The sequence below is a fragment of the Giraffa tippelskirchi genome, chromosome 12 (assembly GCF_054371585.1).
Source record: "Giraffa tippelskirchi isolate mGirTip1 chromosome 12, T2T-mGirTip1v1.2.pri, whole genome shotgun sequence".
In the NCBI taxonomy this organism is placed as follows: Eukaryota; Metazoa; Chordata; class Mammalia; order Artiodactyla; family Giraffidae; genus Giraffa; species Giraffa tippelskirchi.
In genome coordinates, this window is record NC_137286.1 from 126,126,359 (window position 1) to 126,147,873 (window position 21,515).

The 21,515-nt window shown below is 36.5% G+C and overlaps 1 long non-coding RNA gene across 1 annotated transcript in view; it reads right to left on the minus strand.

The window, feature by feature from the left end:
- The window catches only part of LOC145529436 (uncharacterized), a 294,204-nt gene that overhangs the window by 40,771 nt on the left and 231,918 nt on the right, over nt 1-21,515 (minus strand). Inside the window, exon 12 of the long non-coding RNA XR_014071225.1 lies at nt 5,017-5,132. This is a non-coding gene — a long non-coding RNA (uncharacterized LOC145529436). The remainder of the gene's footprint in view (nt 1-5,016; nt 5,133-21,515) is intronic.

A 21,515-nucleotide genomic window follows, 5' to 3' on the forward strand; every position in this document is an offset into this window, starting at 1 on the left:
GCCTCTGAGTCTCAATTTTTTCATCTTTAAATTAAGTTTTATAGCCTGACAACATAACATTAAGTATGATAGTTTATACAAGGTATACAACAGAGAGTCTGAAACACCATAAGAACTAAATAAATGTTCTTTTTTTTTTCTTCTTCATTAATCTGAGAAGTGTCAATTGTGGGTTTTGTCACAGTTGTTAGAACTTTGGCATTCACCTTGTCTTCATGCCTGCATGCATTCATTATTTGTTGGAGGCCCATAATGTACAAGACACTACGTTAAAAACTAGAGAAATATTTGTATACAAGTAAGATAGAGATACAACTACCCAAAAGTCTTCATGGAGCATGGTGCCTGTCTAGCTTCAGGTCAAATTAATAGTGATTTCTTAACAACAATGTAAATCAAGTACAGCAATGTATATCTCATGTCTCTTCTTTTTATAATGGCATTAGTTCCACCGTGAGAGCCTTACCCTCATGACTTAATCTCACCCTAATTCCTACCTAGTCTCTACCTCCAGCTACCATCACATTAAAGATTAGAGTTTCAACAAATGAAACTGGGGTAAGGCACAAGTATTCAGTCCATAACAAATTTGTTAGTGATAGTTTTAGAAGCTAGCCAAAGTAAGGAATTCAACCACTTACACATTTGATGTTATTTAAAAGAGAAAAAAATAAACAAGCTGCTCAGTACTGGTTTTTCATTCTGATTGAAGTTAAATACCTTTTTGTGCTCACTCATAAAATGAATCAAGTAGGATGTAGTGAACAATGACCTTCAAAGCATGAATACCATCAATACAAATAAAAGTTACATTCGGTGCTTTCTTAAAGTATATTTAAAATAAGCTAGTGACATAATGTATGGTAAGAGTTTAATCATTACAGTTCTATGCTGAACCAGTCTTTGACCTTAGGTAAATTACTTTCTTTTCTATGACTCATTTCTTGTGTCTTTAAAAGGAAGATATTAGACTAGATAATTTCTTAGGCCTTTTCAGCTCAAAATATATTGAATAAATTTTGTATAATTAATTTGCCACAGTTGCTAACTTATATCATCATGTACTCAATGAAAAATGTCCTTAGAAGTCTGACATTGCCACTACTTCCAAACCATTTTGGACAAGAATCATTTCTATCATTCCTTCAAAATAAGTTTGATTCATATGACAGATAAATAGATGAAGAGAGGGCGAGAGGCAGGGCTGATCTTATAGTTAGTTGGAGTGAAGTCCCGGAACTCAGTTTCTCCCACAGCCTGCCCTTAGTTCTGCAGAGTTGTCTCTGAGAGAAGTTTACTAAGCACTAGTACTCCAAAACAAGACTGAAAATAATTGTAGTGAAAGTGTTAGGTAGTTAGAATGAAAAAAAAAAAAAAAGTCCAAAATGGCCGTTAAAAAATGGCAGCTAAAAGGCAGACAAAGGAATGAAACAGCTTGCACAAAACAAAAAAAGGGAAAATCCACAGCCTGGAGTAAAAAATTTTGGTGGGGAAAAGCCATTCTCGACATGACCCCTTCCCTGGTTGGTCTCAAATACAAGCCCTGTTTGACATGGAACAGAAGGTATCAGTCTCTGCAGACTGCTTGGGTGAGGAACATAAGAGGACATAAAGAGAAAAGGACATAAAAAGAAAAGAAACTAAAATGGGCTGGGCCCCCTCTCACATCTCAGGAGGATATTTTCATGTTACTTGTTTAATAAGTCCTGCCTGCATGAGCTTTCCTGGTCTGTCATTTTAATTCTTTTCCTAAAACAAGAAAAGGAACATGGAAAGAGCCACACCTGACACAGCAGCATACAGGCGTCGAGACCGGCCGTTCCCAAGCTTAAATTCTGAATCTAACGTATGTTAACCATTTAGGGGTACATTTAGGTTCTATGATGGCTTCACACAATCTGGGAGGTTCTCTTTTTAAAAGGAAGTCACAGAACCATAAATACAAAACTGTGTATAAGATCCTCCCAGCCAAGAAGGGATTGGATATTGAGGGGGAGTCTTCAAGTTTAGCTGAGTGACTTAGGATATTTAGTTAATCTAAACCTCAGTTTCCTCAGCTTCCAAATGAATAGAGTACATGTCTTGAAGGTGACTATGAGAATTAAGTTAGATAATGTAAAGCATGTAGCAAAGAGAAAGGAAATTCAATAACTATTGATGCTTTTGAACTGCAGTGTTGGAGAAGACTCTTGAGAGTCCCTTGGACTGCAAGGAGATCCAACCAGTCCATCCTAAAGGAGATCAGTCCTGAGTGTTCATTGGAAGGACTGATGTTGAAGCTGAAACTCCAGTACTTTGGCCACCTCATGAGAAGAGTTGACTCATTGGAAAAAACCCTGATGCTGGGAAGGATTGGGGGCAGGAGGAGAAGGGGACGACAGAGGGTGAGATGGTTGGATGGCATCACCGACTCGATAGACATGGGTTTGGGTAAACTCCGGGAGTTGGTGATGGACAGGGAGGCCTGGTGTGCTGCTATTCATGGGGTCGCAAAGAGTCGGACACGACTGAGCGACTGAACTGAATTGATACTATATTTGTGTCAAGGTTTTGTCAAAGACCAATTTTACCAGACAAAGCTAAATAGACAAGAAAGTTTTTACTAAAAACTATTGAAATCTTTATGGGTGGTAACATGACTGAAAAAGCAAAATTTCTAGCTCTTTTAAATGTGAGAATAATTTGCTCACTTAAATAATCAATTCATATTCAAGTCAACATGAAATATAGGAAGTTATTTGATAAAACACAGAAATTTTACTTTCTAGGGAAGTTACTCATAAGGAAAAGAAAACCTTTTACAATTGCATTAGGAACAAACCAATGATCTAAGAAACTTTCGCCATTTAACAGAGAGAACACCAAACTCTAGTCTTGCATCAGGACATCGCTGATACTAAAGGTCATTAAAAAAGTAAAAAACAAATTAACCCAATATTAACTAGCTCTGACCACACAAAATTATTCTGCAAACCCTCAGATATTCTTACCATTCAGATTCTGTCATATACTTTCTTCTCACTCAAGGGCAACTAGTCACTTTAATTTACAATGATATTACTTTTTCCCCTTAAAACACACCCAGCATAACTTATACACTTTTTTTTTTTAAACAAAAACACATCCTATACTCTTAATATACTTTGCATACAAAATTGTTTCACTTTGCCCTAATTATTTCTGGTAGATTCATTTAGATATGTGGATTATACTTTTTAACCACTAGTAGGTTATGGAGCAAACAAGGAAATATATTGTTGTGAACAGTCTTATATCAACATTCCATAGCAGACAAGTTTATGAATATACCATCTCACAATTTTTTATAGGTATATGCTTTCTTATGGTGTACTCTCTCCATATGGCAGCAATAATACATTTAATAACAGACCCAATATTTTTAGCCTCTAAGTAACACAAATATAAGAAAAAACTATACAAAAGACGCATGCTCCTTGGAAGAAAATCTATGACCAACCTAGACAGCATATTAAAAAGCAGAGACATTATTTTGCCAACAGAGGTCCATCTAGTCAAAGCTATGGTTTTTCAAGCGGTCATGAATGGATGTGAGAGTTGGACTGTAAAGAAAGCTGAGTGCCAAAGAATTGATGCTTTTGAACTGTGGTGTTGAAGAAGACTCTTGAGAGTCCCATGGACTGCAAGGATATCCAACCAGTCAATCTTAAAGGAAATCAGTCGTGAATATTCATTGGAAGGACTGATGCTGAAGCTGAAGCTCCAATATTTTGGCCACCTGATGTGAAGAACTGACTCATTGGAAAAGACGCTAATGCTGGGAAATACTGAAGGTGGGAGAAGAAGGGGACGACAGAGGATGAGATGGTTGGATGGCATCACCAACTTAATGGACACGAGTTTGAGTAAGCCCCAGGAGTTGGTGATGGACAGGGAAGCCTGGCGTGCTGCATTCCATGGGGTCACAAAGAGTCAGACACAACTGAGAGACTGGACTGAAACAAACTTAAACTCATGCCTAATAAAGGTTTTAGTAGACTATTTTAGAAATTACCTAGATATTTCATGGATATTACTTAATTAAGCATAAGTCTAATATTTTCCTTTACAAAAATATTTTGGAAAGTATTTTTAAGCAGAAGTATAAGATATAATTATGGTTGAAATACAGTTTATCAGAATAAATTTTCAGAATAAGATTTATAGTCTTAAATATCTAGTAGATATCTGTTTGATTAGTAAACCCAAGTAGAATTTAAAAAGTATGCTTTTACTGTATTTAATACTGATAATTCAGAAGACTGCTGTTTTCATTTTTATGTGAACTTGATTTTTTAGACATTTTGATTCATTTTATAAGAATATACATTATTTTTGTATCATGAAAAGCTCAGTGTGTGTGTGCGCTTAATTTCTGAGAAGTTCAGTAATATTTATTTCTCTAAGCCTACTGTAATAGATAGAGTTCCTTTAACCAGAAATTATAAGTTAATTTAGTAATTCCATCCAGAAGCAGGAAAAACATCAGATCATATAGTCATCAGGAGTCTTTAAAGGAGGACTTAGAGAGTGAGAAATTCCCATGGGGGAGAGACACGCCAAATAACCGACCAAAAGTCAAACACGATCTCAGCACATGGGGACTTCCCTGGTCTTCCAGTGGCTAATACTCTGAGCTCCCCAATGCAGGGGGCCCAGATTTGAACCCTGGTCAGGGAACTAGATCCCACATATCACAACTAAAGATCTCGCATGCCACATCTAGAATTCCACATGCCGCCGCTGAAGATCCCACATACTGCAATAATGATCAAAAATACCATGTGCTGCAACTAAGATCTGATGCAGCCAAATTAATCAATAAATACTAAAAAAAATATGTCTCAGCACATGACAAGTACTCTAAGTACCATAAAACCAAAGTTCAATCAAATAAAATCTCACTACCATCAAAAATACGATTAGAATTAAAGCCACTTACTTACCATGTTTCAGGGGTCAGATGTCTGAAGTGCTGAATCAGAAATCAATGCTTACCTGATCTATAAGTCAGTAGTGAGGACAGAGGCTTTAAAGTTGAGCACCAGGAGCCTTGGGTGGGAGGCCTGAGGTCCAGTGATGAAACCTATCTTATCTGAGGTGCGACACCAGAGCTGTCAAAGAAAATTTGCAAAAGACAGAGTTAGGTTGGCAAGGTTACTGGGGAGAAAGATTAAGCTCAACATCACAGAAACAAAAGGTGAGTGGGTTTTCATATGCTGAAGTGACCTAGTGAAAAATACTAGAGGACTTTATTTGGGTGGTCAGTTCATCTAATGTAATTAGACCATCTCTGCTTGTTAATTGGAACTTACTGAAATTAGATTCCTACCCTCTTACAGAGACCAGGAAGTAGAAGTACAAGTTCCTTTCATGTTATAATTCAAAGGATGTCTCACAGGTCCTTGAAGACATTTCTGGACTAACAAACTGGTAAGAGGCTTTGAGATCTATATACATTTTAAGGGTCATTGACATCATCAAAATTAAGCATGTCATAAACCATCATTAACTGAAACAAATACAATTCTTTAAAGGCAAAATAAAAGCTATTCATCTTACAGATTCTCTTTTTCCTTTTCTAATTGTATATCATAGTTGCTCAAAAATAAGGTATCGAGTGAAAGAATTGGTCTCAAATCATTAAGTATCAGATTCAGTATCCAGAGGGCAATCAATGTAACTGAAGAACACAAGATAAAGAATGTAGGAAAGAAATCAGGTTATAAACAAAAGTCAAAGGGAAAAGAAATAGGAGAGTGAACTTATTCAGGCTCAGAATGCATAAATAGCCAGAAGCAAGCAAAACAGTAGAAGAGACAATGCCTGAGAGGATTAAGCTTTTGCATGTGTTTAGTAGTTTTCCTCACTGCCTTAACACGAGGAAGAGGAACTGGCTCATGCCTAGACCACAGGCTTCCCTTGAACCTAGGTAAGAAATGTGTACCAGAAATTAACTTATAAAACTCAACTTTTAAAATTTTTATGAAAAATCTCTTATGAATGGATTAACATAATTATATTCCTCAGTTATATCTTGATTTCTTTAAACACTATATTAAACAATCACCAAATTTTCACTGTTATACTTGGAAAGTAAACTATTTTATGATTCAGTGAATATGTGGTATGAAAAGACTTATTCAATTTTTGTGTTAAAACACCACAGATTTTATTTCCTGGAGAAAAACACAATGCATGTCATCGTTGACTCATGATATGTACAGATGACATGTCAACGGTCACCAAATATACTTTGCTCTAAAAGATCTCATATAAATGTGTACACATATGTATATTACATATTTAGCTAGCATTTTACAGTCAAAATATTTTTAAGGACTAGAAAATAAAATGGGGCAAAGAAACCTGACAGAATATGGTATGCTAAGTTTATTTGAATCACTGTTGATAAATTATTTCTAGGCCATGAAAAATTTTCATATCGAGCAAAAATGTCATTCATTATATAATAATGAATATACCTCACCTTACTTTATTTTTGAAAACATTAATAATGCCCATAAACTGCTGAAACACAACAAACCGTAAAATACTTAAGAAACTAAAAAAGTAAAATTGAAAATTTAGTCATTTGGTGTTTGTTATGGTGCACACAATATATCAAATATTTTCAATTATTTTTAAACAAATATTTTGGAAATATTTTTGAGCATGTATTAAGCATTGACAAATATATTAGTCTAAAAATAGCAAGTGAAAACAAATCATACATAGAATAACTGTGCAATTACTATATTTATATAAATAATAAATAGCTTACTACAATAAACAGCTTACAGTAAACTTCAGGATTTCCTATAAGAATGTTTGATATTATCTATGCTACAACTCTTAATTTCTTTACTTTATAGTCTGAGAAAAGAGGATGTTCAGAAGCTTCTCTGGGGGACAACAGTGTGTATCTCTAAAGACTTTTTCAGCTTACTTGAAAATATATTTTGATATACACTGCCAGGGACTATTGGTCTATATTCCTTTTGCTTTTGTTTGCTACACAGATAATTAATTCTTATTAATTGATTGAAATTAATTTATATGAGTGCATTCTTATTTTAAAATCTTCCTAATTTATTTCCTTGACATCTTTTCCAATTTTATTCATAACAACAACAAAATATGTGTACAGTCTGTAATATGTGGCAACTGAGTGCATTAGAAATGTAGAAAACAAATCAGCATGTTGGGTCAGATCCATAATTGATATGCTTTGATCCTTTGTCTTTTATAATTGCATTAGGGATGAATCTTTGCAAATTCCCCACTGATTTTCCTCCAGCATGGCTGACTTTTTCATGGCATATAGCTGAATCTCACAAACATTGGTTCAATATTGATGAGAAGTTTCAAAGTTGAGTGGAAGCTATTGAGAGTTCAAAACTGTTTTGTGTTCTGTAGAAACCAGGGTCGGATACATAATCCCTATTTGAGTTACACTGCTTGCTTAGAGGATTAGTACTTTCTGAACTCAGATACCTTAAAGAAATTTTATTAAAAAAATTTAATTGTAGTTCCTCACTGGGTCAGGGATATAAGTCCTCTGGAGCCTGAACCATAGATAAACTCAAATTAGACACAACCACCATTCCAAAAAAATCACACTGTCAGTCTTCCTATGGGTTAAGCTATTTACTTACTCATTACTTACTCATTTACTTACTGCCTCCCTAATTTTCTTTTTTAGAATGTATTCTCTCCAAGTAAGCTACCCAGCTTTTCACGCACACTGACAGGCATTCCTAGGTCATCGGAGAAATTCGAACACATCTCCATTTTCCCCTGCAGAACCAATTTAGACTCAACCTGAATAGTTCCCTACTGAAATTTAAAACTTTTTATATAGTCCTTCTGACTAAAATTATCCGTCTTATGGCACTCAGAATTACTATACTTAAATATGGATAGAAAAGCTTTGGATTTATTGACTAGCTTTCTTCTTTTACTTTCTTCCCATCTATTGACTGTGAATATAACAAACACTGACCTTTTATTTTTTCCTTCAAGTGAAATAAATTATTCTTTGTCATTCATATTTGTATTCTAAAACTATACGTAAACAATCCCTCACCAAGGTTGGGAATAAAGCAAGTTAGTTATAGGTGAAATCATTTCCTCTGCTATGCTGAGTGCTACAGAAACATGAACTTCTTTGCTTTTTATGTGAATTGAACTTGAGACTCACCGATGGCCACCCAGCAATATGGGGAAGAACTGTGCCTGCACTCAGGCAGTGAGGCTCAAGAGATATCTTTACCACTGCACTATGGTACCCTGGTCCTGCTTTTACCTAGCCTAGAGTTTAAGAATATTCTGGTGGTAGTATTGGCGAAAGTTTCTTCTTTACTGATCCTCCCTACAGGAAAAAGGGTGGTTTGTTTTATTAATAGTGAACAAAATTGGACTTGTTCTAGTTTCCTCTCATTGTTAAGTATGTTGGAGGTTACAAGCTTATTTCATTTGCTCCTTGTTTTTGGTCTACTTTGGCAGACTCAGAATGTGCAAGGCTTCACTCACTTCACAGTTCAACCATAATGTCCAGACCTAGAGGTAGAAGTGGCTTCAAGTTCAGGTCATGTTCTTTCACTAAAGCTAATATGTTGCTCCTCAGTTTACATTTCTGCCTGTTATTCAATTGGTTCAAAACTAAGTTTTGACTGTGATGTGATTAATTTCTAGCATTATTCCAACTATGTTAACATTTATTGAAAACTTACTATGGATCTCTCAAGCACTTTTCTTGTAACTTAATTTTTATGTAATTTCCTTTTAGCAAACTCTGAGGCAGGTATTAGTATACCCATTTTACTCCTGAAAAAAACAGTTTCTGACAGTTTACATATCTTGGCAAATTTATTTAACATACTACATCTAGTGCATAATAGAGTTCTTATCAGAGCCTCATATCCTTCATGTTTTGCCTGAATTGAATAGTAAAAAGCTGATGGCCTATCAGAAACTCACTGGAGTGTTATTTATGCCTCCCCCCAAATTATTAGAAGCTTGCATGAGATTGCATTGCAGAATTTTGGCCTCATTTCAATCCTCTTTTCCAGGGTATAACATTATGTGAAAAAATTTCCAAAGACTAAACATACTTGTAAAATATTGTCTTAGCTGAAGGAAAGTCAGATTAAATAATGTAGAAAATGTTATAATCAATGAAATCAAATAATTTCTTTTTCTATTTTCCAGTTGGTTTCAGATATTGAAGTAGTTTTGCCAGTGGTACTTCTCCTTGGTGTTATAATAACAGAATTGTCTTTAAATCACAATAGTATAAGGGAAAATATAGCAAGTTTAACACATGTATCCCCCCAACACTGACAGGACAGATACACACACACATGGTTAAAATTGATTATAAAAATATTGTGAAATACTTTAGTTTTTATATTGATTTGGATTAATGATACCTTTGCATATGTGGATATTCTGAAACATTCAAAATTGTAAATGTCAATGGATTCTGAGGTCATCTTATCTATGCTATGGTCTTCCCTCGTGGCTCAAAGAGTCTGCCTGCAATGTGGGATACCCAGGTTCGATCCCTGGGTTGGGAAGATCTCCTGGAGAAGGAAATGGCAACTCACTCCAGTATTCTTGTCTGCAAAATCCCATGGACAGAGGAGCCTGGCAGGCTACAGTCCATGGAGTTGCAAAGAGTCAGACAAGACTGAGCAACCTCACTTTCCTTTTCTTTCATCAGAAGTACAACAGACTAATGATGATTATATTACATGAGAAATTGTTTTTATGAAAAAAAGTATTTCTTAAAAATGTATTATATGACGAAAAACAAAATTTTCTCTAAGATCAGGAAAAAGATAAGGATGCCCAGTCTCGCCACATTTATTCACCATAGTATTGGAAGTCCTAGGCAGAGCAAATAAGCAAGTAAAAGGAATAAAAGACATCTAACTTGGAAAGAATAAAACTGTTACTATTTGTAGATGACTAAATATCATATGGAAAACCCTAAAGATTCCACCAAAGACCTGTTAAAATAATTCAGTCATGCTGAAGGGTACAAAAATCAACAAAAGTCTGTTGTATTTATACACACTAATAAATAAAAAGAAAAAATAAATTAAGAAAGAAAAATTAAAACAATCTCATATACGATTGCATCAAAATAACTTAGGAATAAATTTAACCAAGAAATTGAAAGGCCTATACGCTGAAAACTATAAGATATTAACAATAGAAATGGAATACAAAGGAAAAGCAACCTGTAATCATTGACTGGAAGAATTAATATTGTTAGTGTCCATACTACTTAAAACAATTTACATACCCAATGTGATCACTATCACAATTCCAATGATATTTTTCACAGAAACAGAACAATCCTAAAATTTGTATGAAACCACAGAAGATTCCAAGAAGCCAAAGTCATCTCTAGTAAAAAGAACAAATCTGGAGGTACCATGCTCCCCGATCACACAATATAACAAAACTCTAGTCATCAAAAGAGTATGGTACTGGCATCAAACAGATGCATAGGTCAATGGGGCAAAATAGAGGGCCCAGAAATAGCACATGCTTTATGGTTAATATACAATGAAAGGGGCAAGAATATATAAGAGGGAAAAGATGGCATCTTCAATAAATGGTGTTGGAAAAACAGGACAGACATATGAAAAATAATAAACTGGATCATTATTTTACAGCATACATAAGAATTAACTCAAAATGGATTAAAAACTTAAATGAAATACCTGAAACCATAAAACTACTAGAAGAAAACATAAGTGATGAGCTCTTTGACACTGGTCTTGGCATTTATTTTCTGAAAATGACACCATAATCAAAAGCAAGAAAAGCAAAATAAGTGAGACTACATCAGACTAAAAAGCTCTACACAACAAAGGAAACCATCAACAAAGGAAAAAAGTAATTGACAATGGGAGAAAACATTTGCAAGTCATGTATCTGATAAGGGTTAATATAAAAATATAAGTATTAAAAGAACTCATGCAACACTATTGCAGGGAAAAAGTTTGATTAAGTCTTAAAAGACCGAGCACAAGCACGGAAATTGAAACTGTAATAAAAAATATTCCAACAAACAAAAGCCCAGGACCAGATGGCTTCACAATTGAATTCTACCAAAAATTTAGAGAAGAGCGAACACCTATCCTACTCAAACTCTTCCAGAAAATTGCAGAGGAAGGTAAACTGCGAAACTCATTCTATGAGGCCACCTAATACCAAAACCAGACAAAAATGTCACAAAAAAAGAAAACTACAGGCCAGTATCACTGATGAACATAGATGCAAAAATCCTCAACAAAATTCTAGCAAATAGAATCCAACAACACATTAAAAAGATCATACATCATGACCAAGTGGGCTTTATCCCAGGGATGCAAGGATTCTTCAACATTTGCAAATCAATCAATGTGATATGCCACAGTAACAAACTGAAAGATAAAAACCATATGATTATGTCAATAAACACAAAGAAAGCCCTTGACAAAATCCAACATCCATTTAAGATTAAAAACCCTCCAGAAAGCAGGCTTAGAAGAAACATCAGTTCAGTTCAGTTCAGTCGCTCAGTCGTGTCCGACTGTCTGGGACTCCATATATTGCAGCACGCCAGGCCTCTCTGTCCATCACCAACTAACGGAGTCCACCCAAACCCATGTCCATCGAGTCGGTGATGCCATCCAACCATCTCATCCTCTGTCATCCCCTTGACCTTCCGCCCCCAATACTACCCAGCATTAGGGTCTTTTCCAATGAGTCAACCCTTCGCATGAAGTGGCCAAAGTATTGGAGTTTCAGCTTCAACATCAGACCTTCCAATGAACACCCAGGATTGATCTCTTTTAGGATGGTTTGATTGGATCTCCTTGCAGTCCAAGGGACTCTCAAGAGTCTTCTCCAACACCACAGTTCAAAAGCATCAATTCTTCAGCGCTCAGCTTTCTTCACCGACCAACTCTCACATCCATACATGACAACTGGAAAAACCATAGCCTTGACTAGATGGACTTTTGTTGGCAAAGTAATGTCTCTGCTTTTCAATATGCTATCTAGGTTGGCCATAACCTTCCTTCCAAGGAGTAAGCGTCTTTTAATTTCATTGCTGCAATCACCATCAGCAGTGATTTTGGAGCCCAAAAAAATAAAGTCTGACACTGTTTCCACTGTTTCCCCATCTATTTCCCATGAAGTGATGGCACCAGATGCCATGATCTTAGTTTTCTGAACGTTGAGCTTTAAGCCAACTTTTTCACTCTCCTCTTTAACCTTCATCAAGAGGCTCTTTAGTTCTTCTTCACTTTCTGCCATAAGGGTGGTGTCATCCGCATATCTGAGGTTATTGATATTTCTCCCGGCAATCTTGATTCCAGCTTGTGTTGCTTCCAGCCCAGCGTTTCTCATAATGTACTCTGCATATAAGTTAAATAAGCAGGGGGACAATATACAGCCTTGACGGACTCCTTTGCCTATTTGGAACCAGTCTGTTGTTCCATGTCCAGTTCTAACCGTTGCTTCCTGACCTGCACACAGGTTTCTCAAGAGACAGGACAGATGGTCTGGTATTCCCATCTCTTTCAGAATTTTCCACAGTTGATTGTGATCCACACAGTCAAAGGCTTTGGCATACTCAATAAAGCAGAAATAGATGTTTTTCTGGAACTCTCTTGCTTTTTTGGTGATCCAGCGGATATTGGCAATTTGATCTCTGGTTCCTCTGCCTTTTCTAAAACCAGCTTGAACATCTGAAAGTTCACGGTTCATGTATTGCTGAAGCCTGGCTTGGAGAATTTTGAGCATTACTTTACTAGCATGTGAGATGAGTGCAATTGTGTGGTAGTTTGAGCATTTTTTGGCATTGCCTTTCTTTGGGAATGGAACAAAGACTGACCTCTTCCAGTCCTGTGGCCACTGCTGAGTTTTCCAAATTTGCTGGCATATCGAGTGCAGCACTTTCACAGCATCACCTTTGAGGATTTGAAATAGCTCAACTGGAATTCCATCACCTCCAATAGCTTTGTTCATAGTGATGCTTTCTAAGGCCCACTTGACTTCACATTCCAGGATGTCTGGCTCTAGGTGAGTGATCACACCATCGTGATTATCTGGGTCGGGAAGATCTTTTTTGTACAGTTCTTCTGTGTATTCTTGCCACCTCTTCTTAATATCTTCTGCTTCTGTTAGGTCCATACCATTTCTGTCCTTTATCAAGCCTGTCTTTGCATGAAATGTTCCTTTGGTATCTCTAATTTTCTTGAAGAGATCTCTAGTCTTTCCCATTCTGTTGTTTTCCTCTATTTCTTTGCACTGATCGCTGAGGAAGGCTTTCTTATCTCTCCTTGCTATTCTGTGGAACTCTGCATTCAGATGGGAATATCTTTCCTTTTCTCCTTTGCTTTTCGCTTCTCTTCTTTTCACAGCTATCTGTAAGGCCTCTTCAGACAGCCATTTTGCCTTTCTGCATTTCTTTTCCATGGGGATTATCTTGATCCCTGTCTCCTGTACAATGTCATGAACCTCTGTCCATAGTTCATCAGGCACTCTGTCTACCAGGTCTAGTCCCTTAAATCTATTTGTCACTTCCACTGTATACTCATAAGGGATTTGATCTAGGTCATACCTGAAATGGTCTAGTGATTTTCCCTACTTTCTTCAATTTAAGTATGAATTTGGCAATAAGCAGTTCACGATCCGAGCCACAGTCTGCTCCCAGTCTTTTTTTTGCTGACCGTATAGAGCTTCTCCATCTTTGGCTGCCAAGAATATAATCAATCTGATTTCGCTGTTGACCATCTGGTGATGTCCACGTGTAGAGTCTTCTCTTGTGTTGTTGGAATAGGGTGTTTGCTATTACCAGTGCGTTCTCATGGCAAAGCTCTATTAGCCTTTGCCCTGCTTCATTCTGTACTCCAAGGCCAAACTTGCCTGTTACGCCAGGTGGTTCTTGACTTCCTACTTTTGCATTCCAGTCCCCTATAATGAAAAGGACATCTTTTTTGGGTGTTAGTTCTAGAAGGTCTTGTAGGTCTTCACAGAACCGTTCAACTTCAGCTTCTTCAGCGTTACTGGTCGGGGCATAGACTTGGATTACTGTGATATTGAATGGTTTGCCTTGGAAACGAACAGAGATCATTCTATTGTTTTTGAGATTCAACATAATAAAAGCCATATATGATAAACACAGGGCAAACATTATCCTCAGTGGTGAAAAATTGAAAGCATTTCCCCTAAAGTCAGGGACAAGAGAAGGGTGCCCTCTCTCACCACTACTATTCAACACAGTTTTGGAAGTTTTAGCCACACCAATCAAAGAAGAAAAAGAAATAAAAGGAATCCAGATTGGTAAAAAATAAGTAAAACTCTCAGTTTGCAGATGACATGGTCCTCTACCTAGAAAACCCTCAAGACTCCACCACAAAATTATTAGAGCTAATCAGTGAATATAGTAAAGTTGCAGGATATAAAATTAACACACAGAAATCCCTTGCATTCCTATACACTAACAATGAGAAAACAGAAAGAGAAATTAAGGAAACAATTCCATTCACAATCTCAACTAAAAGATTAAAACACTTAGGAATAAGCTTATCTAAAGAAACAAAATACCTATATGTAGAAAACTGCAAAACACTAGTGAAATAAATCAAAGATGACACAAATAGATGGAGAAATATGCCATGTTCATGGATCAGAAGAAACAATATAGTGAAAATGAGTATACTGCCCAAAGCAATCTATAGATTCAATGCAAGCCCTATCAAGCTACCAATGGTATTTTTCACAGAACTAGAACAAACAATTTCACAATTTGTATGGAAATACAGAAAAACCTCGAATAGCCAAAGCAATCTTGAGAAAGAAGGAAGGGAACTGGAGGAATCTACCAGCGTGACTTCATAGTATACTACAAAGCCACAGTCATCAAGACAGTATGGAACTGGCACAAAGACAGAAATATAGATCAATGGAACAAAACAGAAAGCCCAGAAATAAATTCATGCACCTATGGACACCTTATCTTTGACAAAGGAGAAAAGAATAAATGATGGAGAAAAGACAATCTTTTTAACAAACAATGCTGGGAAAACTGGTCAACCACCTGTAAAAGAATGAAACTAGAACACTTTCCAACATCATACACAAAAATAAACTCAAAATGGATTAAAGATCTAAATGTAAGATCAGAAACTATAAAATTCATAGAGGAAAACATAGGCAAAACACTCTCTGACATAAATCACAGCAGGATACTCTATGACCCACCTCCCAGAGTAATGGAAATAAAAGCAAAAATAAACAAATGGGACCTAATTAAACTTAAAAGCATTTGCACAATGAAGGAAACTATAAGCAAGGTGAAAAGACAGCCTTCAGGATAGGAGAAAATAATAGCAAACGAAGCAACAGACAAACAATTAATCTCAAAAATATATAAGCAGCACATGCAGTTCAATTCCAGAAAACTAAACGACCCAATCAAAAAAGGGGCCAATGAACTAAACAGACATTTCTCCAAAGAAGACCTACAGATCGCTAACAAACACATAAAAAGATGCTCAACATCACTCATCAGAGAAATGCAAATCAAAACCACAATGAGGTACCATCCCACGCCAGTCAGAATGGCTGCTATCAAAAAGTCTATAAATAATAAATGCTGGCGAGGGTGTGGAGAAAAGGGAACACTCTTGTACTGTTGGTGGGAATGCAAACTAATACAGCCACTATGGAGAACAGTGTGGAGATTCCTTAAAAAACTGGAAATAGAACTGCCATATGACCCAGCAATCCCACTGCTGGGCATACCCACCGAGGAAACCAGAACAGAAAGAGACACATGTACCCCAATGTTCATCACAGCACTGTTTACAATAGCCAGGACATGGAAGCAACCTAGATGTCCATCAGCAGATGAATGGATAAGAAAGCCTTGGTACATATACACAATGGAATATTACTCAGCTATTAAAAAGAATGCATTTGAATCAGTTCTAATGAGGTGGATGAAACTGGAGCCTATTATACAGAATGAAGTAAGTCAGAAAGAAAAACACCAATACAGTATATTATTGCATATATATAGAATTTAGAAAGATGGTAACAATGACCCTATATGTGAGATAGCAAAAGAGACACAGATATACAGAACAGACTTTTGGACTCTGTGGGAGAAGACAAGGGTGGGATGATTTTAGAGAGTAGCTTTGAAACATGTCTATCACCACATGTGAAACAGATCACCGATACAAGTTGGATGCATGAAACAGGGCACTCAAATCCAGTGCACTGGGACAACCCCAAGGGATGGGATGGGGAGGTAGATATGAAGGGGTTCAGGAAGGGGGACACGTGTACACCCATGGCTGATTCAAGTCAATGTATAGTAAAAACCACTACAATATTGTAAAGTAATTAGCCTCCAATTAAAATTAATTAATTAATTTAAATAAAAGAAAAAAAAGTGAGGACAACTAAAAAAAAAAAAGTGAGCAGAAGATTTGAATATACATTTTTTCCAAAGAAAATATAAGATAGCCAGAAGGTACATATTAAGGTGCTGAACATTGTTAATTATTAGGGAAATGCAAATCACCTCATGTCTGTTAGAATCAGTTCAGTCTAGTTGTTCAGTCATGTCCAACTATTTGTGACCCCATGAACTGCTGCACGCCAGGCTTCCCTGTCCATCACCAATTCCCGGAGCTTACTCAAACTCATGTCCAATGAGTTGGTGATGCTATCCAACCATCTTATGCTCTGTTGTCCCTTTCTCCTCCCACCTTTAATCTTTCCCAGCATCAGGGTCGGTCTTTTCCAATGAGCCAGTTCTTTGCATCAGGTGTCCGAAGTATTGGAGTTTCAGCATCAGTCCTTCCAATGACTATTCAGGACTGATTTCCTTTAGGATTAACAAAAAGGCAAGAGGTAAATGTTGGAGAGGATGTGGAGAAAAGGGAATCCTTCACGCACGGTTGGTGGAAATGCAAACTTGTGCAGCTACTATGGAAAACAGGATAGTAGCTCCTCAAAAATTAAAAATAGGATTATACATAGATCCAGCAATTTCACTTCTGGGTATTTATCTGAAGAAGATGGAAACACTAATTCAAAAAGACGTACACATCCTCATGTTCATTCCAGCACTATTCACAGCAGCCAAGGTATGGAACAATTTAACTATCCATGAGTGGATGGATGGATAAAGAAGGTGCATGTATATATGTATCATGGATATTATTCAGCCATAAAAAAGAATGGTATTTGCCATTTTGAAAACATGGATGGGCCTTGAGGGCATTATGATATTAAATATCACTGAGGAAGAATGTCTTAAAGGCCAACTACTTTGATGCAGCCTTTGCCTTTGCAGAGATTCATATCAAAATTTTGAGAAGCAAAATTCACTAAAATATCCTGCTAAATTAAATAAAGCATTAAGTTTTGAGGCCCATAATTAAGAGTTGATTTTGACTCCATTCTTGAGCAATGGTGTGGCCCTGAACAACTTAAATATTTTTAGCTCTTTGTTCTTATTAAAATTGGGATAAAGATGCCTTAGATATGTTCTAATTAATTGAAATATACATAAAACATAGACACATGAAACAGTGGGTTGTAAATATTGCTTAAATTTTCAGTTTGCAAAATACTTCAGTTAACATAATAAAACTCCCCCAAAATGGGATGCTTTACACATACATTTGTCCACAGAGCCCCAGACTTCAGTGTATAGCTCTAGAAAGCCTACTTCCCACTTGACAGTAGAAATGGCCATTAAGTTCTTTTATTATTATAACTTTGCCAACATTTCTCATGTTGTATCAGTTTACATTGCTCTAAGTATCAGTTTCGAAAAATGAGTTCTATGATGAATCAGTGCCATAGAAACTCTTAATACCTAAATTTGAATCCTATCATGCTCAAAGCACACCCTGGCTATGCACCATCTCAGTGAGATCTGAAATCAGCTGTTAAAACAGACCTGAATACTCCTAGAATACAAAATAGTTGTTTCTACTTTTTATCGCCATTAAAATGCTGTGTTTAAGAGTATGGAGTTCACAGTCAAATAGCCTGGGCTTGCATTATTATTTTAATACTTTCCACCTTTGATTTTGGAGAATTCAATCAACATACTTCATCTTGAAAGATGGTGTGGTGACTTGTACCTGGACATATAATTTAGGACATTGAGAAATCCAAATCCAATTTTATTGAATGAATAAACAAAAGTATTATGTGAATAACCGAAACAACTGTGCTTTATGGTTTTTCAGGCTTAGCTTCAAGCACAGTCATAGATGATTGTGAAGGCATTTATAGAATGTGACAGAACTTTCCACCTCATTGTGAAATATGGAGATGGCAACAGAATTGCAGAGAAGTATCTTTATGTTTCTAACCCCTAATAAACCATTTAGTATGTCCCCCATTTTTCACTTTCAATATTAGTTTTATTTTAATATCACAGTAGTTGCTAGTTCAGTTACAAAAGTTTCTTTTTAATATAGCAAATGTTTTATTTCCCTAGATATTGTAATATGGAGGCATAAATAATATTGGCATTAATACAAAACATTTATTGAACCTCACTTTGGGCAATGCTTATATGTGACAGGTGCTTAAGAGTGATGGATTTGATCCCACACGAAGTTAATTAAGTTATTTGGGCACTGGGTTTCTATTTGGAAAGTTTCCCTAAAAGCTCTCTTGTAATAGCTGATTGTATTTCTATTTTATATTACTTGAAAGCCACGGTTGATGCTTATTCCATATCTGGTTTCCCACCACATGTATCACTAATAATTCTTGTGACTTATAGCAAATACTTCTTCACAATTGCTTGTAGGATAAGACAGCATTTTTAGTGGGAGAGAAATCTATGTTTTTCAGAGAAATAAATTCAAATTTTTTCTTCGTTAATAATTTGGGAAGTAGAATGAAATGCCATAGATTTATCTAACAATTTCAGGTTACGGAGTAGATTTAACTTCTTCAGTAGGTCAATGTAATACTAGAAAAATAAATACAGCTTTCTCCCTTTGCTAACGAGGAAGCTCACAGGAATCAGAATATTTTAGTGTTCATTTTTTTTTTTTTTATCCTGGACTTACTTTGATTAAAATAAAGTCTCCTGTCCCATTGTACAATGCTGACAGTTCACCTAGATGTTACATAAATGGTGTAGAAAGCACAAAGATAAATTTCTGTTTCTGGGAGAAATAAGTAGATTTCTTTAATCAGTACCTAGAGCAACTTCAGTACTAAAAATTCACTTAGTTCAAACACTCAACTCTAAATCAAGTACAGAATACTATGTTCTATACAGCTGCTTCCCTGTTCTCCCACCATTCAGGAAAAAACTGTTGACTATTTTACATAATTTTTGTTTAAATTTAAAACCTATAGCACAAGACTTGGAAATTTACTTTGTGCTAATGTTCATATTTTGTTTATGTTAATATCTTTTAGAGTGTAAACTGTATGAAAATATTGTTTTTATTTGATATTAACTTTAAGCATTTACTATCTTTACAGTTGTGATTTTATTGTAATACAAAGGTTAAATTTCATTGTAGATAATTTTAACCACAGTTGTGAGGTGCTCTCACTTTTTTTGTACAATGTTCTTTTAGGTTTAAGGTAGCATTCTTTTCCAACATAGTCAATCTATATTATACTCCTAACATGATTTTACCTTGCTCTTGATAGCTTTTTAGTTATCCACATTAACATTGTTTTCTCTTGAATTACAGAATTAAGAGCAGGAACACTACTGAAATGATTTGTACAGTGCTTTCCACATGAATGGCTTATTTAATACGAGGTATTTCTTAATATAATTAGCTGCCTGGATTTCTTTATAGATTTTAACACAGAAATACAGGAAATGGCAATTTCAATGGAGAAACCTCCTTTCTAGGAACTTGGTCTTTTTATTGTCTATATCTCTTTGCATCTCTGCTTTGGTGGCCTCATCCCACCTCCTGGAATTAAATGCAGGAATTAATCCATGCTCACATCACTGAAATGTACAACATTAGCCCATCTCTTGCTCCCCAAATCCACACTCAGATTGGAGCTTTACACTCACTGTTGCTACTCAAATGCTGAATAACCATCTCATACCCTGTGTGCCCCAACTCAACTTGCTTTTCTTGCCAAACAGGCTTCACTTTTCATCTCTTTTCAGTCTCACATGAGGCAGTGGCCATACTTCCAGTTACTTGGGCTGATATTGGTATCATCTGTGTTCATCAGAATTGTCTATAAGGAGCAGCTGACCATTTCAGCTCTTCTACTGCCACCAAGGTTACCGTCTAGTCAAGGCTATGGTTTTTCCAGTGGTCATGTATGGATGTGAGAATTGGACTATAAAGAAAGCTGAGCACTGAAGAATTGATGCTTTTGGACTGTGGTGTTGGAGAAGACTCTTGAGAGTCCCTTGGACTGCAAGGAGATCCAACCAGTCCATCCTAAAGGAGATCAGTCCTGGGTGTTCACTGGAAGGACTGATGTTGAAGCTGAAACTCCAATACTTTGGCCACCTGATGCAAAGAGCTGATTCATTTGAAAAGACCTTGATGCTGGGAAAGATTGAGTGCAGGAGGAGAAGGGAACGACAGAGGATGAGATGGTTGGATGGCATCACCGACTCAATGGACATGAGTTTGGGTAAACTCCGGGAGTTGGTGATGGACAGGGAGGCCTGGCGTGCTGCAGTTCATGGGGTCGCAAAGAGTCAGACACGACTGAGTGACTGAACTGAACCAAGGTTACCAGGCAGATCACTGGAATTACCTTCAAAGAGGTTTCCCTAATTCTACTGCTACTCCTACCTGCCAGTCTTTATAGGCCAAGTGACTTTTTGAAATGCAATCATGGCATAACGCACTTTTGCTCACTCCCTTTTAACTTCAGGTTGTGTTTCCTGCAAGGCCCTACATAGCAAAGCCCCTATTATCTTACCACCCATCCCAACCCTCTCTCAGGAATGCAGACAAAGCCTTCCTTGACATTCCTGGAACATGCCAGGTTTATACCTGCCTTAGGGACTCTGCCCAGTTATTCCCTCTGCATGGATCACTCTTTCCCCAGATATGCATATGGTCAACAGCCCCAGTTCAGTGTTTATTCAATTGTCAGTTTCTCAGGGAGGCATGCCCTGACCACCTTATTTCACAAAGGTACATCCTTACACCTTCATCCTCCACATATTCCCTCTTACCTAGTTATACACCCCGATCTTATTTAGGTCTTTCTACAGCATTTACCACCCTCTGATATTCTATATTATGCCAATTTTATTTTGTTAATTCTCTTTTGTCTGTCTCCACTAAAACTTAACATTTGATATCACCTTATTATGTTCTGATGTATCCAAGTGCCTGCTCAAGTGCTTGCAGGTGTATAATGAGTATTTTTTGAATGAATGAATACATTTCCAATTAATCTCAAGTTATGCAGCCCAAGCTTGTGGCTAAATA